General features: G+C 46.3%; 1 protein-coding gene across 1 annotated transcript in view; it reads left to right on the top strand.

Moving 5' to 3' along the window:
• Positions 1-2,011: 2,011 nt before the first annotated feature.
• LGALS3 (galectin 3) overlaps positions 2,012-27,862 on the top strand; it is a 67,458-nt gene continuing 41,607 nt past the window's right edge. The window contains exon 1 of the mRNA XM_078687587.1: positions 2,012-2,147. The gene's annotated coding sequence lies outside the window, so the exon portion shown is untranslated. The remainder of the gene's footprint in view (positions 2,148-27,862) is intronic.

Here is a 27,862-nt window from a genome sequence, read left to right as displayed (position 1 = left end):
CCTTGCCGTAGGACAGAAATGATTAGTAAATGCAAATTTAATATCAGGATGTTAGATTCAGTTAGGAACACGCTGTATTAGAGATTTGTTAAGGTTAGCCCATCATACCTGTCAAAATGGATGTAAATCTAATGTTCTGAAGTTTGCATTTCTAATAATTATGTAAATGTTTATTTTATCAACTTTTAATTTTGTTTCATATTTTAATAAATACGGCCGGGGCGTCTCGGGCTCGAGACTCCCCGCCTTCCAAAGAAATTTAGTGTTGAATGTCTAAATGTGAAACGGTGTTCTGCATGTTATGGCGGGGGGGGGGGGGGGTGGCCGGCAGTCACAGACCATGTACATCACTGCTCTTTATCTGATGCTGTGTTGGGAGAACTGGCTAGTGTTTATCACGCGCAGGGATCACTTATGAAGCAACTCGGTAATTGCCTGGCTGGCATGCTGAGACTCATCCAATTACACAGCCAATCGCTCCAGCCCAGGCAGTACATACTGCCCGAGGATGGAATAACATTACTGACAGACTTCTCTTGGCATCAACAGCAACTGTATCTTTGGCGCAGGCAGCAGAGAGCTTCCAAATACACTAATGGGGGGTGGGGTTGTAGAGACTGTCACCAGCCTGTCTTTAAATAAATCTGATTGCGTGATAATCTTGGGGCCTTGCACCGATGCAACAAAAATCAGCAAATGCGTTAGTCTGGCCCGAGATGCGTGTAGCACTTGTTGAAATGTCAGCCACGAACGACCCTGTGCGACCTGGAGAGGTTAGCAGTCTAGCTGCAGTCTGAAAGAGGAACTTCCAGGAAGGGGCGGAAACAGGAAGGGACTGGGAGTAGGGGTGGGCACTCAGTAAAAGGCAAAGTAAGAGCCGAAGCAGGAGACTGCAGCCAGAACGGCAGAAATAAAGGCAGATAAGATACTAATCTTGTCGTTTCCTTAAAGGAGCGACTTAACACCATGCAGGGCTCTTTTGGCTGTTTCCCGCCTGGCATTGCCTCTGCTTTGTTAGAAGATTGTATACGTATGCTTTTGTAATCTGTTCTTTTGTAACGTTTCTCACTATGTTTCATTTCTGTTCCTATTGTGAAGCGCTCTGACGCCTTCGGGTAAAGTCCGCGCTATATAAAAATGCATAAATAAATAAAATAAATAAATAAGTCAATGGGGGAAATACAATCCCCCCCCCCCCCCCCCCCCCCGTTTCCTGTTCTAACATGTTGGCATGTATGCAATTAGGAAGGCAGGGTACGATGTATCGCACCAGTCTACTTGCATTAGCCATAGTGCTTGGTTGATTGTTGTTGGATAGAGCACGTTGTTACTACGCTGATCCTGGGTGGGGTTACTGGTACATAACAGGCGCATTTAAGACCTCAGGTTTCACAGATCCGCGTGAAAAGTTAATGAAGTTCGTAGATTTTTTCTCGGCATTATGGTATTTGAAGTTCCGATATTATATAGACTAAATAGGCCTGCACATCGCAGATTGTGAAGAAAGAACTGCCCTCGACTAGCAAAAAACTGACCTTGAGGAGTTTACTCACGCATGAACCTTGGAAATGTTAAAGCCCTGCTCTTTAACAGTGGGATTCTTTCCACGGTGTGTATGGCAACGTGCGACAAACACCATCCGCACATTAAAGCGCTTTGAGGCCTTGGCAAATGGTAGGTAAGAGCTATAGTAACGCATTGGTGTGCGTGCGTCCCGCTATACCCCCCGCGCAAACAGAACTAAAGGTGAGCCTGTCATTGAGGGCGTTTAAAGCAAAGATAGGATTTCCTCCGTTTGTAGTAACTATTATGAATCACTTCGCAACGGAACGTCGACACTTGTTTATTAGTAAACGCGGTCCTTTTTGCACACTGTTTTGAAAAAAAATCCCACCACAAATCCAGTATGTGTCACAGCTTGTCCAACCGCACAGAAGACCGGGCCCCCACCTAACCATGGAATGCATCACCGTGGGGCGGGGCCCTCCGAACCGGTTTTTTGGGCAGACCTTCAAGGGTGTGGCCAGATCCCCAGCCATAAACGTGAGTGAGCCGTCTAAGTTTCCTTGCGGAGCTCGCGCTGCACGGATCATCCTCCAGGCCTCCCCTCGGCTCCAGACACGGTGAAAGCAACTCCGCAGCGGCAGGTATGTGACAGCCACCCCTGGCTGAGGTGGGGTATACCCAGGACAGAAGTACGGTAGAGTTCATCCCCTGTGTGGGGGGGTGGGGGAAGAGCACGGGAGACTTGGCAAAAGGACATTCTCTCACTTACCTATCTCCTCACACAACCTTTAAGATTTCGCTTTTTTGGAGGGAGAAAGGGGTGCTTTTAAACCTATAGGATTTCTATATAGTCCTCTTCTTTCTATTTGCATTCTTGACAAAACTCTGGGACTAAAAGAGGTAGTATATATATATATGTTGTTCCTAAGAAGGCGATTCCCACTATCGGGCACACCTGTGATCATGGCCAAACTCTCGAATGTCACCGCTGGCTTCCTCTGTTTGCCCACATTCAGTAGTCCCAAAGCACCCATCCCTGTGCATGTCTATGCGTGGGCAACCGGTGAAGTGCCCCTCGTATACGCTGCATCACTGTGGTACAGTGCCCCTCCTTCTCGTGTACACTTAGGGTGTACAAGGAAGGAGGAATAGTAGGGTATTTCAACTGGTGCGATTGTATACGTTTTTAAGAAGGCCTCTTCTATCTTTGACCTCTAACTTCATTCTCACCTTTCATTTTCCCTTTCTCTTCTCCCTCCCTCTCAACATATTTGGCTCCCTTTGCCTTGATCTCCACTTCCGGCCTCTTTGTTTTACTCTCCCTGCCATTTTTCTCTTTTCGCCTGCCCCTCTCTTCTCTCCTCTCCTGTATCCTCCCTTCGCTTTCCTCAGACACTGCAAGTTAGCCCATGTCATCTGTATGCCACACATGCTTTGCGGTTCTAAGTCCCTCCTCTCAGGCAGCACACACTCTTTGTAAAAAGACTTGTTGTCAGTCTACAGTGAGCCCGTTGATTATCATTTGTTGGCTTTCTTGTCACTCTTTTGTTTTCTTGTCACTCTTTTGTTTTCTTGTCACTCTTTTGTTTTCTTGTCACTCTTTTGTTTTCTTGTCACTCTTTTGTTTTCTTGTCACTCTTTTGTTTTCTTGTCACTCTTTTGTTTTCTTGTCACTCATTTGCTTTCTTGTCATTCATTAGATTTTGTTGGTTTCCTTACTCTCTTGTATCCAGCTGTCTCCCTGTTGTAAGTTTCTCACCCCACTTGCTCTTTCTCACCTGTGTGCTGTGCTTCTCCCCTGCTCTCTCTCGTGTGCCTCTCCAGCCCTGCATTGCTTTCTCGCCCATGGGCTTCACCCACCCTGAGCTCCACACTGCGCCTGCCAAAGTGATCCTCTCCTCCCGTGCTCCATGTTGCTTCTCAGGGCCGGACTGGGAACCCAAAGCAAAAGGAACAATTGATGGACAGAATGCAGAACAATGCCGTACATTCACCCCCAGTACAGAGATCTGGGCCTAAATCCATCGTTTTTTTGCTCAGCATGCCATTCCAGTTTGGACCCAGCCACATACAAATCAGTCTTCACCCTGGCCTGCTAATTTTGTAGGTCCAACACGCCCCCCTACCCCACCACAGGGCGGGGTTGCAAGTGTAAAACACTGCTGCTGCTGCTGCTTTTGTTACTGGAGGCTGATATTGCTCAACTGCTGCAAAATCGCCAACACCCTTCCAGCCTCCTGGGAAAACGCCAGGTACCTGATACTTCCAGCCTGGCCCGGTTGCTTCTCCCCATCCGCGCCCTCCATGTGACATCATCCCCCACCCCCTCACCTGCCATTTTGCTTCCTCCATTGTTCCTTCCCTCACACTGGTCCTCAAGGAAGGAAAGGTTAGGGTGATTTTTGCTACAGATGTGAGCTTTTGCGGTATTCAGTGGGAAAGAAACGAAGGGTTGTGGTAAAAGAGCCACTGGGACTGCAGTGTTTTGGGCTTTTCTGAAACTCTCAAGCTGGTGTGGCTTTACAGACCCAGTGTGGTGTGGCAAACTAAATAATTCTGGAAGGTGTGAATATGTAGCTTCCTTACCTGCTGCTGGAACAACCACTGGAATCAAGCTATCCTGGCTGAAGAGGGGTGAAACCCCGAAACCGGTCCTAGGATACTTGTTTCCAGTCCAGGGAGGACCTGGCTTGGCAGTTCGGGCTGGACTGTTCCCATGAGGCACAGGGTCAAGACTGATTTGTATATGAATGGGTTCAAACTGGAATGGCATGGTGAGTAAAAAAAACAATGGATTTAGGCGCATATCTCTGTACTGGGGTGAATGTATGACATTGTTCTGCATTCTGTCCATCAACTGTTGTTTTTGCTAGAACAACCCCAGCGTGCATGCTAAGAAGACTTCACTATGGCACCCAGACTGCCACCTCTTTCAGGGCTGCCAGGTTTGCTGTTTGTTTTTGCGTGACACTTCTGCCTTTGAGATGTGATTGTGTGAAATGTTCCTGTCCTGTGTATGACACGCTGAGTGACAGTTACTTGTTCTTGGATACATCCCACAAGTATGGGAATACAAGACCATGTCCCAACCTCCATACACGCCCCTCTTCAATCTGGTTCAGCTTCATAGGGTTCAGTGCAAAGCCTTTGCTTTTGGCCTTCTCCAACATGAACCACCCAGAGGCCTCTCTTCAAACGCAGCAATAAGAAGAATTGTTCCAACAAGGGCCATAATCTTCAAATACTGGTATACATCCCATTCTTAGTTTAATCTCGGTGACAGATACACAACAATCATTTTTATTTTCTTCAAAAATATAAAGCTTTTTATTTTTCAATTTATCAATACTTTAGTATTTTTATATTTTTTCATGATCCTTTGATTCATAAGAAACATTTTGTTACAGTTTATAAATATTTTCATAGTTCATACAAAAAAGAAATATAATATAATAATAAATATATACAAAAAATAACACAATATACTTGAAGTAAATAAATGAACCCCTGGTATCATACACTCAATCACAGGATACTACCACAATCATACCCACACTTCATTCAAAACCACAACATCTGAAAAAAAGGAAACCATCTTAATTGGCAGAGTCATCACGCCAATTGGTAGGTCCCAAAACTCCGTATGAGACCCCGCACTTGGCTCTCTTCAAACGCAGTACAGACTGGCATCCAGTATTCTGTTTCCCCTTAAATACTCCACCCAACCAGGGCCGGCCATTAGCAGGTGCGTCCCAAAGTTGGATTTGCCCAGGGCGCTCTCTGCCCAAATGCCTGGCCTTCAGCCGGCCTTATTTAGATCCACCACCTTTAACTTATTACAGGCAGAGTTCCAATACCAGTACATCACTGCCAATTTATTGACCTGGGCGGCAAGGCTAACCATGAAAGGCGCAGCCAGACCTGGCATTTTTCTAACATCTTTAGCTAACTTTAATTAAATACCTGTGTGTATGTGGGTACGAAGAGAAATCTGAAATGGCAAGCTGCAAATTGCGAAATGATGTTGGGATAAAAGCCAGGGCTGGCTGAAGGTCTCGCATTACAAGGGTCGTTTGGCTTCAGTGCCAGCTTGTCCCTGTGACACGCCCATTTTTCCAGCTCCCCAAATTAACCTCTTCAATCCCCCAACACTGTTCTGGTCAACTGCAGAGCACTCGTTTGCGCTGATCCATAAAACAGTGCCATAAACGTAATACAAAATTAACGTTAAAATAAATGTAGTCTCCTAGTACTATCAGAAGGGATTTCATGTGGACCTTTACAAGGGTCAAAACGTATTTTGAATAATTCTAACACAAAATTATAAATATTTTAAGTTTCTTAACAGCAGAAGGTCCTTCAGTCTGAGTGAAGACGCCAAGCGGCTCTTTAACCGACTGCACTTGAATCCTCGGAGTTAGGGGCACATACCTTTTTTGTGATTAAAAATTAAACTTAAAATACCATGATGCAGAGAGGCATTGAATAAAAGGCCAAGACTTGCTCACAGTCACTAAACATGGCCTTGGTAGAACGGTCACACAAAAGAATGTGCTTTCTTATTTTTGAACAGTTAAAATGTTGCTTTATGTTTTTTTCCTAATCGAGCATAAATGCTTTCCCCGGTTACATAAAAGGACGCCCAGTCTCCGGCTGGCTGTGCCATCTGATTTCAGCTGCAACGTAGCGCGCTACCCTTCAGCGCCTTGCATAGAGGTAACCATCGTTAAATAAATGTTGCAATATAATATATGGTAGTTGCAGGAGACGGCTGCCTTGAACGCATCGTTGGCTGCCGTCCGACATGATGTTTCTGCCCTCGACTTCACTGAGTGGCCCAGGGCACAATTGTAAGGGCAAGTAGTGGAGGCGCTAGTTGTATGCAAATCATAATGACGTCGCATCACAAGAAGCAATGTTATTCCCTTGTAAATTTCCCTTAAAACGTCACGGGCCTATTTTACACAAAAGACATTCACAAAAGAATGTGAAAAGAAAATGTTTTGTCTTTTTTATATATTGCTTTTTTTCTACATATCAATTTGTGACTAGGGTCAGAAATGTCTGAAAGTGACCATATTTTTAAACAGACATGTGGGACTTGGAAAATGCCTGTTTAAACTGCTTTAAGTGGATCAGTGAAAGGTACGGTCATTAAGTATTTGTTTCCATTTTATGTTCTTTATCCAGCCCCTAAACATCTATGTTGTAGACAAACACGCCCTCCTGCTGCCATCCCTGGATCTGCTTGTGTACTGCCTCTTGTCATAGCATGGGAGCAGGGCTGGCTATGATGGGTACTGATCGGGCAGACCTCAATATTAAATGCAAAGAAAGATTTATCATTGGACACATACTGAAGGTTCATAAAAAAAAGACAGAAGTGTGTGTACTTGTGTTATCAATCGGCCCCAGGTTATCAGCATCTGATCCCGTCTGTGTAACCCCTCATTGGCTAAGCAGACTGTGATGATACACCTGATTGGCTAGTGGGGCCGTTAAGCTTTGTAATGGAGTCTGCAGGGCAAGCCTCCAATGACTGTTGAGCCCGGGCACCAGGCTACAGTAATGAAGAATGCGCACACATTGATCTCGGGTATGGGACTGGACCATGAGCTGTCCCATGCCCAGCCCCTTTTCTTTCTATCCTCCGGCCATTTGGTTGTGTGAGGGCTGGGGTCGTCGCAGGGAGCTGAGTGGCTCACTACATCCCACCCAATTCACTGCCAGTCCCCTTTTGATCGTTGAGTGGCACTGTGGCACACACAGTCTTGAGCAGTTGGCTTGCAGATGTATTCTGGCGTAGGTCATACCTGTGGTTCCGGGCTGTCTCTGGAGTCGTCCCGGTCTCTTGGGTTGCTGTCTTTCTTGGAAACAGGATTTGGAGGGCGAGGGGGCACATAATCATTCCCACTTCTCTGGTGGCGGGGCTCCCCCAGGACCCCCTCCCATTGTTCAACCCCATTACTGTTTGTGTCTTCTTCCAGGCCCAGTAGTGTCCTTAGTCTTCACTTTCTTGAACCAGATTATGTTCCGGGGCCCTGTCTCAACGCCCCAATGGGCTGATGCTAAGGTGCTGTCACTGTTCAGTCTCTCTCATACGGGGTGTGGAACTTCCACCCCAATTGCTGATCATGGATCAATACCTGGTCCCAACTCGGGAACTCGCGCTTTCTGGTATCTGCTTGCCTTGTCAGTGTTCTTCCTCCTTCAGTTTTCAATGTTGGCTGAGTTGAATGCTGGTGCTCACCATCCGAGGCTTGTGGGGATGGTGTGGCAACCAGCTCCCTTCACATCAGGGTCCATGAAGAGCACTGCGTTGAGAGGTGCTCCTGCATACACGCAGGAACCTTTGCATGCTCGCTTCTAGATTGGACCCTTCATCTACTGCCAAACTCATGGCTTTGTTTAGTGTGTGCATAAGTCGTTCGATATTGCTGTTGACTTGGGGCCACTGAGGTTTTTTGTTTTCCTCTGTTGGACTCCAAGGTTTTCAAGAAACTCCTTGAACTCTATCCCTTGGATGAATGGCCCAATGTCTGTATGTTCTTCCTCTGGGATGCCAAGCATTGAACAGGCCTTCTCAAGGAGGGAGCTCATCTTGGAGATTCTGATCAACTCGGTTAGCTCCACCACCGGGTTCTCTCCGAGTATCTGTCAACCAGTATCATTGTCAGACACCCAAAAGGGAAGCTTCTGCAGTCAATTCTGTTTGTCCATGATGCGTTGCAGCCTTCTTCTGTGGTCACTGGTGATGGTACCCTGGCTCCACTTGTCAACTCAGACCATGCAGTTCTTCACAATGTCATTGAGTGCTGCATCGAGTCTTGGGAACCACACCTTTTCTCTCTGGCTGGCCTTTATCTTTTCCACTCCTTGATGGCTGGTATGCGCTAACTCAACAACTGCTACACAGCACTACCAATACGACAATGCTGTAACACTCATAGAAGTAGCCTATCTGGGGCCAAACAGCTCATTTCGAACTCTACAGAGTTGGGACAAACACTCCTTGTTGGCGAGTATCCACCAAGTGGCATCTCTCTGAAGCTTTTCCACATACCTCTTTGGTGGGTGCTGATGGCCTTTTGGACTTCTTCGTCATCTTATGGGGCTTGGATTATCTCCTGCATGACGAGCTCAGCTCGTCATGAGGCACAGTGGAGTTGTGCTCATAACAAGCTGAGCTCGTCATAACTGCCGCGGAACGCCCACGCAGGGCTAATTCTCCTCCTGCGTGGGGCGTTCCATTGAGAGGGCGGAGTCGTGATGAGCTGAGTTCGTCATGAGCACAGCTCCGCTGTGCAGCATGGCGAGCTGAGCTTGTCACAAGCACTGCGGCCCCCCCCACACTGCGGGGGAATTAGCCCTGCGGCAAAGGGGTTAAGTGCCTTTGGGCATGCGTTCCAACTTGCCATCCACAGTTAACCTTTAGTTCAGAGTCTGGTGTTCTTTCCTGTCCCCTGGACAGGTGGGTGTTGAGACAAGAAGTCATAGGGGTTCTTTGCCCCCATGGTGATATGCGATGGGGAACCTGTATTGTTGTAATTGCACCACCCACCTTTCAAGAAGGAGGGTGTGGTGCAGTCCCTCCAAACAATGTAACCAAAGGTTGGGGTCTGTGATTGCTTTGGACTCGCGTCCACACAGATGCAGTTGAAAGTTCTTACACCCCTATTTTCATGCCAGGGCCTCTCTTTCTATCTGTGCGTAGTCTGTTTTGGTGAGTGCCCTGCCAGCAAATGCGAGGTTGGAGCCCAATTGCCTGGCTCTCTCTTGTGTCTGCCCTGCCGAAGCCCCACCTGGCTAGGATCAGCGGCCAGTTCGGTCATTATATTTGGGTCGAAACAGGTCATTATAGCATCGTCGAGCAGGTCTGGCTTAATCTTTTAGAGTGCCTCAACGTTCTTCTGGCGCCAAGTCAACGACACATCCGTCTTCGTCAGGGCCTGAAGTGCCTCCTGAAAGCGTTGAGACTGGGAATGAAACGCTTGCAGTACAAAACCATGCATAGGAAGCTGTGCACCTCCGTCGCATTGTGACAAGTCTGGGTCTGTTGGATTGCTTCTAACTTCCTGGGATCCACCAGGAGCCCGTCCTTGGTGAATACATATCTAAAATAACCTCAATCTGTGATTCAATGAATGAGCATTTCTCACAGTGCGGGGTGAGGCTGTGGTCACTGAGTCACTGCAACACTGCTCGTCTGCAGTGATGCAGGTCTTTGAGGGTGGTAGAAAAGGTTAGGAGAATATCGTCCGTGAAAGTCATCAGCCCTTGCAGGCTAAAGAGGGTTTCTCAAACAGTGTTTTGAAACCCCTCTGCTGCTGACGATATTCCAAAGTTCAGCTGCTTGTACTTCCTTGAACCTAGGTTTGTCGAAGGTTGTAATGTAGCTGCTGTTGGGGTCTAGCAGCAGCTGCTGGTACCCAGCACTAAGGTCCAGTTTGGAGAACCATTAGGCACCATTGAGGTCTGCAATGATATCGTCCATGGTGGGAATGATATGCCTCTCCCTCTTGATTGCTCGATTTGGGGTCGCACATATCCATGATCTCCTTTGGCTGCTTGAGCCTCTCTGCGCTGTATATTGGAGAGACCCATGGAGTGGGGCCGCACACCTTCTCAGTGACGTGAAGGTGATCGAGCTTCTTGAGTTCTTGCTCCACCTGCGGGCATAGGTGAAATGGTATTCTCTGGTACCGGAGAGCAATGGGCTTTACTGATTTTTCTCTATGTGCAGCTTTACTGGTGATTCCTTTAAAGCATCCCAGCCCTTTGGAACAGTTGTGGGAATTGTTTCAGGATGCAGCCCACTTGTAGGGCAAGGACTGTACATGCAAAAATAACTACTTCAAGTCCTACGGCCGTGTGTCATACTAGCAGCGTCTCTGCTTCTTCATTGGCAATGTGGAACCTGGCCCATGCTTCTTTTTAGCCATTCAGCACAACCACGAATATCACACCAGATAGTGGGATTGGCTGCTATATGTATAGATCTTTGTACTGGGAGGTGATGGTACTGGCTGTGGTTTTAGGTATAGTAGTGTTCTCTGCTCATGACATTCATGGGCCCCCCTCTCCCTTGTGTCAGTGCCTTGACGGTCTTCCCTCTCACCTTTACCTCGCATACTGTTTGGGGCTGTTTGCTGCCTTTTGTTGGTGTGGTGTGTATCAGGAATACACCCACTTCTTCTAAACGTTCCCCCTTAGGTCCCGTGTGCGTCCATGAGATGTAGCTTTTTGCGCTGCACCTATCTGCGTCATCAAGAATCAGGTTCCAGGACACCTTTGACAGCGTGGTCTTCCCTCTCATGAACCATTTTGCTAAATTCTACCGCAGTGGGGAAAAGGGCAGATTTTCACAGCTGGGGCAGTTCTTTCCTTGTGCGGGACAGTTTTCCAGCAGGTGGTCTTCCCTTCCACAATTTCTGCATCGGACCCTGGTATCGCGGTTGGTCGCACCCAACTGTCTCGGTGTGGGTCGCTCCCTCTGGTATCCACTGTCTCTGCCTTGCTGGCTGGCACTTTACCTGATTGGGTCGTGGCTGGGACGGAGTCCAGCACTATCTCCATTACCAGTGGTGTGGGACACCCATCGGTCATGTGAGCGTGCAAGGCTCAATATTCTCAAGATAGATCGCAGTCCCGTTGGGCTGAACATCTTTTGTTTGATCCTCCTCTGTGCACGTGCCTGCCAACTCGCGCACGCATGCGTAAAATGCACCGATGGACTCCCCTTTCTGCTGCTGTGCTTGAATTATCTTGAAACATTCAACATCTGTGTTTAAGTGCGCCTTTAGCTTCATTGTAGTCATTATCAGCCATGATGCCTGAGAGGTGTTCGGACAACTTGTAGATTTCTTCCTCAGTGTAGTGGAGCAGTAGAGATCTTTTGATGGTCCCGTCCATATCCTGGGTCGCCATGAAATAGGTGTTATGTCGCCATATCCAGGTCTTCCATCGAGGCTGCGGTATATGTGTCAACCAGTTCGCTGATTGGCTGTAGTGCTACTTGAGGGTTGTGTCCATGCTGCGCCCGCAGGACAGGCTGCTGGAAGCAGGAGGTTAGCCGGACCTGGTATAACATTGGTATTTTCCACTCAGGACGGACTGAGCCTCAAACTATGTGGCGCAGGAGTCCAGTGGTCTACCCCTGTAGGAAGTGTGCAGTCTGACCCTTGTGGTGAGGATGATGGTGAGAGGGAGTTTACCATTGCCTTCCGTTTTGGGTCCCCCTCGTGCACGGTAGTTTTCAGGCCGGCTTCACTGGTCCCCTGTGTAGTGCTGGACTAGGCCCAAGGTGCTGTTGCAGGGAGGGGCCACTAGGGGTGTTTTGTGTCACTGTTGCAGCAGAGCGGTTCGCTTGTGTTCCTATGCAAGTCAGGGTGATCAACTGCATCAGAGTCCATGTGATATACGGCTTCTTTCTCTATTGTTGTTCATAGTTTTCTGAGTTCTTATCCCTAATTAGGCGGCTCCCCGGCAAGGCGGACACTCTGCAGAGCTGAGGTCCCACAGCCAGCAACATCTGAAAGATTTTGGGGGCCCTGGGCCAAACATATTTTCGGTACCCAGCTCAGATCAGCTTTTAGTTTATCATCCAGTTAAAGTTTCTTCATGACCTCTTTGGGCAGGTCACTGACAGTGCACAGACACACTGGCCCAAACTCTGTTGACAGGGGTGGTGATGTGTGCTTTCAATATTGTACAGCAGCAGCTCGCTAATTTTACTGTAAATAATGCCCGTTCCACCCTCCCATTTCTCATATGTGAGATCCTGCTTGGATCAAAAACTTTTTTATTATGGATGCTGAATAAAACAAACACAACATTTGTCAGCAGAAAGTTGGATTAGAGTCTCGCATATTACCCATGTTAAAGGAAAATGCTATTTGCAATGAGCTGGGATTATTCAAGGTCATCAGGGCAAGACTATGTGCAGAACAGAGCTGGCTCTGTTGGGCGGGGGGGGGGTCTGATCTGCTGGGGCCCAAGCCAGAGCCCACTTTGTCCATGCCTTAAAACGTCTCTGCCCACAGCTCACCTGTGCTCTGTCCAGGCAGTGAGGGTGAGACCGGAGTGCGAGTCGGGTACCACCATGCAGCAGACTCCGCCACGGTTAAAGGACATGGGTGTGGTGTAAACACTCTGAAATGATATGGGTGAACCGTTTATGCAGAAAAAGAAGAAACCAGCCCAAAGTAACTCTGTGAACCCTGCACAGAACATTGAAAGACAGTCGCCTGAATAAGCAGTCCGTTTAAGGCCCTGAGGCCTGATGTCGCATGCTGAATCTGGGAATCCTGGTAGCCCAGCTAGCAGTGTTATTCTGTACTCTCCACATTGTTTTTAAAAAGCAAGGAAGGTAGGCCTAAATGAACTGCATGGCAGTAATCCACATTACAGCCTCTAAAGGCCAAGACAACCAGATTGTGGCCCTCAGAAGTGGAGCTGGGACATGTTCTTACCTAGTTTTTAAGTTGGACATTACAAACCTGCACCACTGTGGAGAATTTTTTACCTATTTGGAGGTGGTCATCAAGCTTCCCCTTGAATATCTTTATCGTTTTAACAGTAATGGGTCTTTGGACCAGACAACGGGGATCCAGAGATCTGCGGAGTCAACCAATCTTTAAAATCTTGGTTGTGTCCTTGTGAAATGTCTACCAACTACAGCCTATCATTCCTTGACCTTCAGCATGCATTTCAGGTAGCCTAATTGCACAAATGCAGACATATCCTGGTATTGTCTGCATTAAGTGTGTAGTTGGAGGCCATGGATGTGGACAAGTCCAGCAAATGGTGCCACACAAGGTGAGGTCCCTGCGAGGATCCCTCGTGGACCCTTCCAGGAAATAATAATGACCTTCAAAGAAAAAAGGGGAAAAGTGATCCTCTAAATGTGATTTGAAAGTGACCAATTCAAAACCTGGTCCCTCTGGTCAATCTCATTAAAACCACTGCCCCATAAAAGACTGTTTTTGTGAGTGGAGGGTTGGACTAAACCAAAACAGCGTGCTTCTGCCACTGCAGGCTGAGGTGTAGGAACGTGAATGCCTATGTTTTCTCTAGCCATTGTACATCAGAAAAAGGCATATTTTCACCTGTTGCTTCTTGTCAGCGAAGCTCTTAACTTGTCTATTTTGGTGTTGTGCAAAACAAATTTTCTTTTTTAACAGGGTGTGATGCAGGGGGTGACGTAGCAAGGTTAGGTGGTACCTGGTGCCGAAAATTTCTTGTCACCCTCGGCTCGACAAAATGTGTTTAAAACAAATTTTTGCCATTTTGTCACCCCCCCTCAGTGATGACACCCACGGCTGCCCGCATCCGCCACCCCCCTCCCCCGCCACTGGATGCAGAGACCTTTTGGATACAAGAAAGGTGACTTAGCCACAGTTGTCCAAATGTCCAAACATTGGTAACCCAATTTTTCGGAAGCTCTGTCTAGTAGCATAACCTTGACCTCAAACCGAGTGATAAAGAACCATGGAGGGTCGGCAGCACTTTTTACTTTTACATAAATTCCCTTTGTGGAATGATCTGTTTCACTTTTTAGGTCTGGTGTCAGCCAAGACCTATTGTATTTACTAACATTATAATTATACTATACTTCTAGGTTTTCAACCGGTACTCTTCATCCATTGGTCTGTTTTGTCACATTGCAAAAACATGAGGGAGTTACCCTAGTACTCAGAAAAGGGACGGGTACGTAAAGAACAAAAACAGAAATTCCCTTTTCATAGCTAAAGAAACACTAGTGTACATAATAACTCGACAACCCGAATGGAAGACTTTTGTGATATATGTAAATAACTTCACAAAGAATATGTTCTTAAGTATACAAAGAAAAGAAACATCGAGGTTGCTTAATTGTAAGACACTGATAATAAATACATAAACAATATTTAAAACTAAACGTAAACCATATATTCAAATGTATTGTGCTTTATTAAAACCTTAACATTATCTCAAAAAATGTGACAAAGTGCAAATGCATAGATTAACAACCATGTACACATTATCACATATACATAAGTACCATAACCATTGTATGTATCATTCATATAGTAAAAAACAATATACTTGCAGAATGATAAAAGCTAGTAAATTATAAAACAACTGTGTACATGTTTACATGATTTTGCTAATCTATACGTTTGCATTTTGTCACTTTTTTTTTTAGATACTGTGAATGTTCAGGTACTTTGCTTTTTGGCAAAACTCATGTTTCCCAAAAAAGACCCTAATATTAAAAGGCTTGAAAATGCACGTTAATGTGTGCATCATCCGTGACGCATTTTCTGGGCTTGTGTCTAAACATGATCAAAGTTATATTCTGAATTGGATTGAATAAACACCGGATTCAAATTTTGGGACCAGGTTTGGGGCATTGCTTTATTCCCCCACCCCCTTTTTTTTGTGTAAGTGTATTTATTGGTTTTGCTACAGGGCCAGTGGTTACTAACGTTACACCGGTTGTTTTGCATTACAGACGAGGCTCTTCTTAAAGCCTAAATTGGGGCATTCGTTTGCTGTATGAATACATCCTAATGCTAAAGAAAACACAAACGGTATCTGCACAAAAGAAAACTGGGCTCTGCAGCTCATCGGAGCGCTGCCATCCGTGACCCTCCCAAAAGATGTTTGTGTTGCTGTTTACAATGATTCTGCAGTTGAAAGACCTGTAATTAGCAAAGTAAACCCAACTGGGAGTGCCCGAGTGAGCCAAAATACACTGAGCTAGCAGGTTAACAAAACCTTTATTCTTCTTTTATTATTTTTATTTTATTATAACACCGCGTGCATGTGAAAATTAGCATCTCGTAACCGATGACCTTAAAAGTGTAGGCACGCATGCCAAAGTATTTGAATGTAATAGCATTATGTAGCGCTTCATACCCTTCACGTGGCGCTAAAACACATTTGCAGGTATGGAGCATGCTGATCTGTGAAAGTGCTATGATGGAAGAATGTGGGCCATGTCGGTAGTATGAGAAACCGTGTGCGAGTACCAGAATTGTGCTTTTCTCGTGTGCATGTTGTTGGAGTAAATCTGAAGAGCAAAGGGTCTGCGGAATAGCACGTGCACGCATTAACAGCAGGTGTGCGAGGGTAGGAATGTGAGTATTTTGTGGGCATATGTAGGAAGTGTTAGTGCATAAGCATGTGGGGGGGGGGGGGGGGGGGGTTGGTGTCATACATGCGTGGAAGACATTCTGGGCCGTAACACTGTAAGCGTGTAGCGGAACCTGCCTATTGGCTGTAGGGAAAAGTGTAAGAATGTTTGCTTTAATGAATCCATATATCAACAATCTGTGGAAATGTCGGTGAGTTACAGCTCATTTCAGAAAACTATGGGATAATGGCATAAGGGCAGGCCCGCCATTATGAATGCCTTACGGGGCTGTCGTAACCTTTACAGTTGTTGAGGGCTAGACAAGTCCAGTGTAGGCAGGACATAGATGGACCATTAATGATTGGTGTTATAAGTCTAGCCATGGTCTTTGTCAATCGTGTCTGACCAGGAGTGGCAGACGAGCCTTACACAAGAGAAATTAAGGATTTAGGGCCCGATTTAGGAGTCTGGCGATCTAAGGTCTCCTGACCGCCTTATTAGGAATCGGACAGTCAGACCGCCATAACCCCCCCGCAGCCGCCAGGGAACTGTGTTGTGGCAGTGTAGAGGCATCAATATGCTTGGGGTCCCGCCAAGCATATTAGGAGTTACCTCTCCTGCAGGGTTTTCATGGCGGTTCCACCCTGGTGCCTCTGCACCCTGTGAATGCACACAGGGGGATCACAAGATGTGCCCTCTTGTGTGCATGCACACCTGTTCCTGCACAACATGGACTCAGGGGTGGCTCTAGGCTCATGGTGGCCCTGGGCAGGGAGCGTAGGTAGAGGGCCCCGGACGAGGGGGGCGGGGCGGAGCCCCCAGAGCTAAGCAACTAGGAGGAACGCAGGCGCGGAGGACAGTGAAGAGGGGGGACCGGGGTCAGGGTGTTTGGAAGTGGAACAGAGCCGGAGGCTGCCAAATCCCAGCATGTGGCCACTACGCAAATATGTATCCATCCTCAGAGGATTATTATATTAAGGATATATATTGGCATGGAGGCCCCTAGGATTTGGTGGCCCTGTGCAGGTGCACAGCATGCACATGCCTAAGGCCGCCCCTGATGGACTTAACAGTCCATACCGTGCAGAAACTGTTTTTAGTGTTTCCATTGCGGTGCCTGTTTTTAGAGGCCCCGCCATGGGAACACCAGAAAAAGCCCCCCCCAAACAGGAGGAAACTCCTAATCTGGCGTATGGTGCAGCAGGAGGGCGAACCCGGCACCCCCCGCACTAAGTCCTAATTCAGCCCTTCGAGGCAGTACTCCAGAACCTGTGGACGTCCGAAGCCAAGGATGATCAGATACTTCAGCAGTAATGCGGACTACTCTTAATGCTGGTGACACTAACCGCCAGTGTTTTCAACAGTATCATTAAGTTCAGGAAAGGTTTAATGGACTAACTGCAGCATTAGCTGTGCAGTAGATTACATTTCATGCCAGTGCCGACCCCCACATTACGTGGGCAGATCAGGAATACATTTAATATCAAGTGGGTCTTGATGAGAACCCCCCCCCCCCTGATTTGACACAGGTAATGGACATAGTGTGATGTTATGGGTTAGTTCTGGAGCACAAGGCAAGCATTCCTTGGGTGTTTGGAAGAGAGTGGTGCAGCCTAATAAGTGTGGCCTGTTGTGGCCATGGAAGAGTCCGATGGGTCAAGCAGTACCTGAATTACAACTCGCCAGTGACCGTGTTGTTAACATAAACCAAGGCATTTCTATTCATGCTTCCCTCTTACAAATTAAGTGAAGAAGCAGTAATAGTACAGCAAGCTACCATTGATGCCGGTAGCGCTGTTTATGCAAACATGTCAGAATCAAACACATTTCACATATGATCAGCTTGTGTAATAACAGTATTACACAAATTGCAGTTTACTCTACTGCCACTGTTTGCACCAGCAAGAGTACTTTCATCCTTTTTGCGATCTCCCTACGGATAGTTCCAGCAGTCTGTTGGGAGTTGGCACTGTATACCATGCTCCACAAAGCCATCCTTTCCTCAAGATTTGTTAGCTTTTGTGTCATTCTCAGACGTCTTGTTCCTATTTGTTGATATGCTCCATTTCTGTGTTTGACCTGCCCACGAGCTGTTTAGTTTTGCCGTCAGATTTGTCATTCTTCCTACTCCAAATGAAGCATTGCAAAAAGCACTGTTTTCAAACACTAGAGGCCGTATTACTGAAGTGCCCCAGGGGCACAACTGCTGTTGGCACCTGCTTTGCGTGCCCCGAGGGCACTTTTGTACTACAGATGGGGCCGCAGATACGCATCCTCTTCTGTAATACCGATAGCATTGGCGCACATCAAGTGCCAGTCCTGTCATCAGAGGGCATTCTCTAATTTGCATGGGGGTGTGGCTCCATGCAAATGAGGAAATCCCTTTGCCTCTGTGCCCACGGTGTATGACCTGTTTGCTGCCATTAAGTACCACCTAGTGGTCACTAGAAAAACTGCAACACAAATGTGGACGATGCAACATTGATCTTGACAGACTAATATAAGTAAGATTGGTGTTGCTTATAGGTAAAGATAAGCAAGATCAGTTGGCTTTGCCAGTGCTTGTTTATTTACCTGCGTCATGCACAAATTAAATATATACACTAATTTCAGGTAAATCGTAAGCCGATAAGGCAGTGTAGTGACAGTTCAGCAATTAGGATTTACACCATTGCGACTGTTCACCTCAACAGAAGAATTAATATCCCTTAAATTCAAGTGTGAGCCGGAAATGCGAAAACTGAAAAACATTGCATTTTGTTTTTTTGGGGCGGGGGGGGGGTTGGTTCATAAATAAGCAATGAGGTTTTAATTTTTAAATCTTAACAATTTTTTGTTTGTGGGAGGAGCTTTCCTAGACATATAAAGGTGTTGTTCCAGAGTCAACAAATGTTATATTTGCTGATATGTCAGTTAATCCTTACTTAATGTTGCCAGTGAGAACCGTTCTCGGCTTCTTGGAAGATCCTTGTCGGACCCCTTTGCAGTGCAGACGGGCAACTGGGCCCCAGCTGTGGTGGTTGAGGTTGTTTGCCACTGGTGTGCTGGGGTCCGTCCTAATAAGGGCTCTGCAAAGTGGGCCAAGTTCACCCCTTGCACACTTGACCCTCCAGGTAGTGAGGGCGAGCAATCACAAGTTTGAGGGACGTAGTGTGGGGCACACAAGGTCAGAATCATCCAGCAGACCCCAGAACTTCATATCTGGCCTTGGGCTTGTCTTTTAACCCCTTCGATGCTCATGACGAGCTCAGCTCGTCATGAGGTATACCTCTAGGGTGCTCATGACAAGCTGAGCTCGTCATGACCACACCCATTTACATTATGGCCCAGCACAGGAGAGGGATAGCTCAAACAGCCAGGTGTTAAGAAAAAATACTTTCAATCTCCCAGCATAAGGTAGGGGTCTCAAACAAAGAGTGGCAGAACTGGTTGTGTTCTTCAGGGAAGTTTTATACCATTTTGTCCATGGGGGCCAAGGCTGCAACCTCACTTGAACATGCAGCGCTGGGATGGCAAGTGCAGCTTCTGCGCCTGTCTGCAGCAATAGGCGTCTTTGGCAATTACTACATTAGGGCCAATCAGAGCTCTTGCTTTAGCGGCAGTATGCAATTTCTGACTCCATGGCTGCAGTGGCCGCACCAATCTCTCCGGCAAACAGGATGCCGATCACATGTGATGCCTGGCAATTTCAAAATCTCTGCACAGTCCACAGAAGGAACCACTCCAGGAGACCAGTGGTGCCTTGACATGCGGGTTACTTGTGGCTTCACATTTTTTTGTAGTCTAACACACTCCAGTCTCTCTTCCGGCTAGACCAGGCATACTCCTTCGCTCACTTAGCAGGCTTCAGCATAAAGTACAGACTTCAGGTAATGTTCTCCACCTCTAGGAGACTGGCTGCCATGCTGACTCCAGCCTTACGTACACTGCAGAGCCTTCTTGGGTAATTTAGAACCCGGAACTCGAATAAAGTTATGTGGTTTGGGTTTAATTTTTATACACATTTTCCATTAAAGGTGCAAAGCTCATAATTTTGTGGCATTTGGGGTTGGGGAGGTCTTAGCAGCCTCCCTTGAAAATCACCGAGATTGTGGAGGATGATGACGCCAAGGAAATGAAGATGAAGGGCCGGTGGGAGGCTACAAAGGTGACATAAGGGAAACAGAACATGGGGGGGAAAATAACCGCTCTGGTAGCCTCACTAGCAGAAATAATAGACACAAAGGAAACTTCCTATATATTCCCATTTTGTGTAGTGGGGAATATATTTCAGTTAGAAGGCACAGTTGAAGGTCTTAAAGACCATTTGAAAAGTAGAACATCTTTCCATTTGGATACTTCTCCTGCTACTACCAAGCATAAGCTCGGAAAATTCGCTGAATACCGCGTAGTATATCGAGTACCCATGGAGACAATCAAAGCATTTATCCATTGCCTGGAAACAATGAGTGGAAAGCTATTAGAGTGGGACAGGTAGAGAATTGACAATTTGCAAAAGGTTCAACCCAACTAGCAAGGAAGCCATTCAAACCACGTTAAAATAACGAAATGCGTAAAATTCACTCAGCAAACCCTGCACAAAAGCTGCACCATTGAAAAGTTTCACTATGAAGAATTTTGCTTGAATGTCTCTGTTGCTGGCTGGGTTGCAACATATCCACTCCTATTTATGTGGTTTGATGTGTTTACCTAGTGCACTGGATTATTCTCTCCATGTAAATATTTCGTTGTAAAATGCTTGATAATAGAATTTAAGAAACATATTCAAGTTATCTTGTGTCTCACAACTAACTTGTTAGTCCTCAGGAAACTGCGCCAAATTCTCTTTGGGGTCGAAAAAGCTGAGGCCTTGTTTTTTATAAATTTTGATTTGAATTCTTTAATAATATTTTTCCTGAGGGAACATTATCCTTTGTTGCCTACACACTACCCTCGTTCCTTTTTTAGGATTGTTAGGTAGCCTTGTGTTTTGGTAATATTTACATATCGGATCTATGGTCTAGAGCCAGCAGACTCCCATTTCTTCACTGCATAGGCATCGCTGGATTCAGGTATTAAAATGTATTTTACCATTAGTTTAATTATAAGCTGTAAAAGTGAATGGACTGAAACTAGGCTCATGCACGGTGGCGACGCTATCTTTATGTACAAGCGTGCATACTCTTCATAACCTGCCGTCCATCCCCCCTGCTGGCCTGGAACTCAGTCTCATTTACCCTAAGGAGGGGAAATCAACATCTGACGTATGCCCCTCGCGCACAATATTTGTCGCCATTTCATATGTATTCAACTAGTTTCGCAGCACAGGCAGCACCCCTGTCCAGTAGACGAGCACTGCAACTTTAGCAATATCACCCCCACTTTTCCCATACTGGATGTCTGTCTGTATTGGTGAGCCAGGGCAAAATCCACCTACTCAAAAAAGCAATGTCGGTGCATGCCAATAGTCTAGAAAACATTTTGAAGTGTTGAATTGACAAGGTTTGCCCTGTATGGCTGAAACAAAATCTCTCCACTTGCTGCCCCCAGAATTCCCAAAACCCCCTATGGAGCCTGGTTTCAGTGCCCCCAAGCCTCTGGCCTTCAGGTAAAAAATAAAGCACTCTGGCACTTCCCACTACACTGCTGCTGAAACAACACTTGATTTCCTGCTCTGTGACCATTGCCCCTGAAGACTTTCCCAAGCAGTCCCACAGCACCCATTACCCCTTCCAAACCATTAACCCAAAAAGATATGTTTAAGTACCACCTGCCCAAATGGATTGTGTCTGGGCCCCAGATATGTACTATGGCAGAAAAATGGCGGTGTTCTTGCTGGCACAACTGGCTTTTTCAAGAAAGCAAACTTGTCGCCACACGAAGCATGGGCAGCTTGATGGGATTTGTCAGTGCTTATTTAAATAATTTTTGTTGATTGCAGAGTGGTTACAGCATGTTAATTTTTAATGGTAAGCCTGACACTAAATACCTGAGCTGGAAGCAGGGTTGATCTTAGTAAATATCTGTTGCCAAGGTTTTCTGGCAGTAACCAAGGGGAAATAAACATCGGCATTGGTTCTGCTTTTATTGCAACTGTGGTTAGCGGGTGACATCTCGTGTGTTGCTCGTGTCTACAATGCACACGCTGCAGTGCTTTATAGCCCTTGGGTCTATTATACTAATAAATGTATGCTACTTTTTAGGTCTGGCCATCGAGACAGCTAAAACTCCCCCACCCCCTATATAATAGACATACATAGAGGTGTTTTTTCTCGGCAGCCTTTCATCCATTGGTCTGTTAAACTGTCATTCATGTTTATGTAGCATACAGCACAGGTCGGTGGATCAGCCCATCTTATCCTTTGCCCCCCTTTACTTTTGAGAGACTGCACAAAGCCCTGCACATTGTTCACATCCGCCAAAAAGAGTTCCTTTGTCTTTAGTTGGATAGCGGATTGAAAGTTTGCCTTGTATTGTATTTAAAAAAAAAACTCTATATATATTAATGTCCGCTATTTCTTTTCCATCCCCTCGTTTTTTTTTAGAGTTTATGCTCTAAAATGTTTAAATGCAAATGCCATTGTAACATAGCTGCCTGTGATTTGAGTGCTTGATTACGTGATTTACACTTGTAGCCTTCACAAATAGTAAAAATAAAATGCACGGTGCAACTGAAAGTGTTAAAAAAAAAAAAAAGCTTAACTGGTAAAACAACCTCAAAGCTAAATGTTTTTTCAATTACAATTTTTTTTTTTTTTTTTAGAGAAGAGCCACTTTTAGGTCACAGCATATTTTCTTCCTTTAAAAAAGAAAAAAAATGTCCTGTCCTGTGCTAACAATAAAAAAAAAAAAAATTGCACTAGCTTGCGAGAAATATCGGCTATGGTAATTCTTGTTTTAACTAGCATCCCAGTACGTAGTGTGCAAGAGTAAAGTGAAGCAATGAAAGATTCGTTTTGAGTGGTATAACCATATCATCCTTAGATATGTTACCTTGCTGTGTCTGGGGAACTAGCTAGCCTGTGAGGCATGAACGAGTCACGTGGCATTCCTTGGCATGGATAGGGAGGAGGACTGCACAGCTTGGGTGTACCTGTCGGTGTCCTTATAAATAATGCATACATTTAATTTACATTGTCTCATTCTTACAAGGAAACCAATTCTAGTCCAGACAGCAGGTCGGTCGGATTAAAGCCATTGTAACCGTACATGTCTAATCCTAAATTGTGTTCTACTATCGCCAGATATTTACAGCTACACAAAGGTGTAGGTGCAAGATTGATCCATCAACTACAGTACAAAAAAATTCAAATTGCATAAACTGCTAACTCACTTCTGCCGTATTTACTGGGGAAACTGCAACAGCATGGCATGGTGGGGATAGTTATCAAAAGCAGAGTGGAAGTAAAAACTGAATTCTAAATATTGCATTATCATAAGAATACTCACGAACCTTAACACAATTAAATTTGTTTACTAGCACATTTTATGTATAAAGGTCCTGCATTAAAGCATTTTCTTTTATGCTAATGGCACATTTCAATTTGTTTTCAGTTATGTTTTTCATGAAAAAATAGTTGTGGGGTTGTTGGGTCTCTTGGGGGAACATCGGGCTTTGGCCCTCTCAGGGGACGGAGTATGCTGTGAGTTTGTCCACGAGGCAGACAATGAGGATACCTTATTGCCTAAAAACAATCCCATTGCAGACAAACGATCAAAATTTAAGTTATGAAAACTTTATTAGAATGTTTAAGACTTTAACTAGAAAATGGAATGCCTAAATGTATAGTCTAAAAAAATAAATGTAGAATCTCTAAACTTGACGCGCATCCTGAATATATTTGTTGCCAGTCTAACCTAATTTTAGACTAAACACAAGGTTGACCCTAAGCCCCGTGCTCTGACTGAGTAATGCTACGCCTACACCAATACTAGCCCTTGAGACTAACGGCAACCCTATGCCCTGAACCGTAAGCCTAACCGTCCCTAGCCTTTAGCTTAAGTCTAATACCAGCCCTGAAGACTATCCTTTGTGTCTTAAAACTGATTTTAACCGTAACCATAGAATTATTTGTAACTGTTTGATGTATTCAATTTCTAAAGTGTGACCGATAGAGAGAACCCGTTAAATACATTGGAAAGCGCAGTTTAAGGTAGTGCCTGGAGTTTTTATAGAATTATCTGCATTATTTAGGTGTTATTATGAGACTCTAAAGTGTATAGTTTGTGCTGTACAGTTTTGTTAAGATGACAAAAGGATTGCCAGTGACGTGTAATATTCTGGAATTTAAACTTGTTTTTGGGTTGCGTACCATACAGAGCAAAATGCCCCCCATCCGGCTTACTTTAACTGAAATACACACAGCCCTGTTGCTGTGTCATATTGCGAACAGCAGCTTGAGTTTTACAAACTGCCCACAATGGAAATCCATAGTGCATCATTGTGGTGTTTCCCTAGTATCTTGGACAAGAAGGGCACCTCCACCTACCCATTTTACATATCCAGCCTCAATTGTTGATTCTTAGCCCACCCATTCTTTACCAACTGTTCTTCCAACTGGATGTTTATTTGCCCCAGAACATCCTTTCACCATCACTGTTGACCAAAGTTGCCTGAATATTTATCTATGTTGTCTATTGGTCCCTGTTCCTTTTCCGCTGTCAAACTCTTGATAGTAAATGGTTTTTAAACTGCCCACGTGTCAAACATTTGTGCCTGAATGTTGCCATCCATCTTGCTCTTCCCAGCGTTGACCATCTGTGCTGGAGGCTCTAACCAAGTGTTAATCATTGGTACCAGCGCACCAAGGTGGGCCTATAGTGTTGGGGTTTCCACCCCTTTAAGAGGCAAAATCCACCAACCGTTTTCTTGCCTCATTTCTAACAATCGCCAATACCAGGCACTCTAAAATGCTCCTTTGACGACCTGGGATTTTGAGATGTATTGTGACATAATTAACTGAATTGCCCCTTTAAATGTTGATCCTGAACGTTCAGCGGTGCCCCACCTGACATGAAGTTGCGATCTTTTAGCAGATAACATGGGGTGGTGGTGACAAGCAAGGACCCACGTGAGGGTTTTTTGATGAAAAGGGATAAGAGAATTGTTGGCTTCAAGGATCAATTTGGGGTCTCCATTAAACTTTTCTATGCGCCTGTGGTACCCACTAGCTCAGTCCCTCTGCGGACCTAACATGCAGAGACGGACCTTGCTGAGATGGCGCCCTGGGCTCAGAGAAATTTGACACCCTTGCTGATGCTAGTGAATAAAATGAAGCAGCAGGGGGCCACTTTGGTGTTGGCTGGTCAGTCCCTGGCTGAGCAGTGAATGGCCCCTGAATATCTCCTGTGCTTCCCTAAACCGCCCATAGCTTAGCTGTTTCAATCTGTTGAGCAGTGATGAGAGGGAGGCGGGACGGGAGCAAGGAAAGGGCTAATGGGGCGATAAAAATGGCGCCTACAGAATAATAATGAAGGACCACTTTAAGGAGTGAGAAGGCGCAGGGACACTTACAAGCCTGGAGTAAGATGAGAAGGGCACTGCTGTATGCATAACCTTGATGCACACACCTCTGTGCGCCCCTCCGATGACTGGCGCCCTGGGCCTGGGTCCAGCTTGCTGGTGCCCCTCAGATCACTGGCGCCCCTCAGATCACTGGCGCCCTGGGCCTAGGTCCAGCTTGCTGGTGCCCCTCAGATCACTGGCGCCCTGGGCCCACCTTGCTGGTGCCCCTCAGATCACTGGCGGCCTGGGCCCACCTTGCTGGTGCCCCTCAGATCACTGGCGCCCTGGGCCTGGGTCCAGCTTGCTGGTGCCCCTCCGATGACTGACGCCCTGGGCCCACCTTGCTGGTGCCCCTCAGATCACTGGCGCCCTGGGCCTGGGCCCACCTTGCTGGTGCCCCTCAGATCACTGGCGGCCTGGGCCCACCTTGCTGGTGCCCCTCAGATCACTGGCGCCCTGGGCCTGGGTCCAGCTTGCTGGTGCCCCTCCGATGAATGACGCCCTGGGCCCACCTTGCTGGTGCCCCTCAGATCACTGGCGCCCTGGGCCTGGGTCCAGCTTGCTGGTGCCCCTCCGATGACTGGCGCCCTGGGCCTAGGTCCAGCTTGCTGGTGCCCCTCAGATCACTGGCGCCCTGGGCCTGGGCCCACCTTGCTGGTGCCCCTCAGATCACTGGCGGCCTGGGCCCACCTTGCTGGTGCCCCTCAGATCACTGGCGCCCTGGGCCTGGGTCCAGCTTGCTGGTGCCCCTCCGATGACTGGCGCCCTGGGCCTAGGTCCAGCTTGCTGGTGCCCCTCAGATCACTGGCATCCCTCAGATCACTGGCGCCCTGGGCCCACCTTGCTGGTGCCCCTCAGATCACTGGCGGCCTGGGCCCACCTTGCTGGTGCCCCTCAGATCACTGGCGGCCTGGGCCCACCTTGCTGGTGCCCCTCAGATCACTGGCGCCCTTGGCCTGGGTCCAGCTAGCTGGTGCCAAAAGCCGGCCCTGCCAACATGTCCTGAATTCGCGAAAGTCTCCCTTCCAGTTCTCGCTGGAGGGACAGTTTATTACACATAATTTCTGTTTTAATTGTGACGTAACAGCCCATTAGCTAATTAGCGTGCCTGCCTCAACATCTGTTCTGTTCTTTATCACACCTTCCTCCTGACTACCCGTGTGGCTTACTTGGTGTGAAGAATGTGCGGAGATGTAGACGCTTAATTAAAAAATTACGTATAAAGCACCCCGCCTTACCCCACGTAGTACTTCTGTTAGTTCTGCCCTCCCTATGTGTAAATAACAATTCTATGCAGCGCTGTGATCCATTCATGAATCTTAGTTGGGCTGTACTTGAGTTTGAAGACCGGAGTTGATTTTACAGCAGCTAGTAACGCCCTTAGAACAACACTCCCAGTTTCCGAATCTTAAACCCGTTCATGGTTGTGCCTTTCACGTTTCTGACTCACTGCCTCGCCTTAGCCCGAGGCGGCATGAAAAAAACCTTTTCTTCACAAAATGCTCGGCTGCTCTGGAAACGAACCAGTTGAAACAAAAACGCAGCCTGGTCGACTACATTGTTAATCCTGGTTTTAGCTAGTTTCATTGTCCTTTTTCACTTGGGAAGGGCCTTCTACAAAAAAAACTAGTTCAACCAGAAAGTAGTCTTTCATTCGAAGACCGTGTTGGGTGACTTGATTATATTCACCCTGAGTAGGAGAAGCACTCCGCCTCTCTACACGTCATTCCAGACGCCAGCATGTTACTTGTTCCTTTGTTTCAAACCTTTGTGGAATAAAGTAATGTAAGAGGACCTCCGACTGATAGAGTTTCAGAGCTATCTATGGACAAGACCCAAGGAAAGCCGCCTTTTCTCTGGAATACATGCACTGTTGTGACCCACAGAGGACCTGCTGGTAACTGTAGTTCAGACCCCACATTGGTGGATGAACGTTGCTGGACAGGTGCCTGACAAGCGCCTGTCCAGCAGCGTTCATCCACCATTGTTGTAGGAAGAGACAATTTTCACATAAATGTGAGTCCTCCATGCAAAAGCAACTATTCCAACCCTTCTATTCCCAACTGGAACAAAGTATGGCAGCCTGTCCCTTTTTTTTACTTTTTTATTTTTTTTATTTCTCTCTTATCGGTTTACAAACTGTGGGGATACTTCGATAATGCCACTCACAGTTTTAGCTGATTTTGTCTTTTTAGCACTTGAGGAGCAGGAGGTGCCCTCTGAACTTGGGTGGCCCGAATCCATACCAAGGGCTTAGTTTGTTTGTTTAATGACGAATAGCTCCAGGCTCAGTAAATAGCACTTTTACGCCTGCTTTTTGGGTGTATTCTGCAAACCCACGCTCACAGGGATAGGGATTAAAGTAGATTTTTGGAGACGCTGTGCTCTTACATGTTTCATATTGCTTCCTACGAACATGGTGGTTTGCTGCACAAGGAATGAAATGAAAGAATCCTATAAAAATAAGTAATATGCACTGTGAAACTTAGTCTTCCCAGGTGTGTTGGAGTTTCATATAAAAAATGTGGTTCATACCAACTAAACTGATAGACTACATGTTTTCCGCGTTCAGTTCCTTCTATCCGTGGGAATCTGGATTTTTGATTAGGTTGACGCAGGTAGATCACAGCACAGGAGAATTGCACAGTTAGCAAAGAGTGGCATAAGATTTGGGAGCAGATTCATTAATAAAGGCACACAGGTCTGCACGTATGGCCTAACTACGGCATAATCTTTTAGAATCTCTGGCTTCT

The sequence above is a fragment of the Lissotriton helveticus genome, chromosome 4_1 (assembly GCF_964261635.1).
Source record: "Lissotriton helveticus chromosome 4_1, aLisHel1.1, whole genome shotgun sequence".
NCBI classification, from domain to species: domain Eukaryota; kingdom Metazoa; phylum Chordata; class Amphibia; order Caudata; family Salamandridae; genus Lissotriton; species Lissotriton helveticus.
Note: the sequence above shows the minus strand (reverse complement) of the source record. Positions and strands in the feature narration are given on the sequence as shown.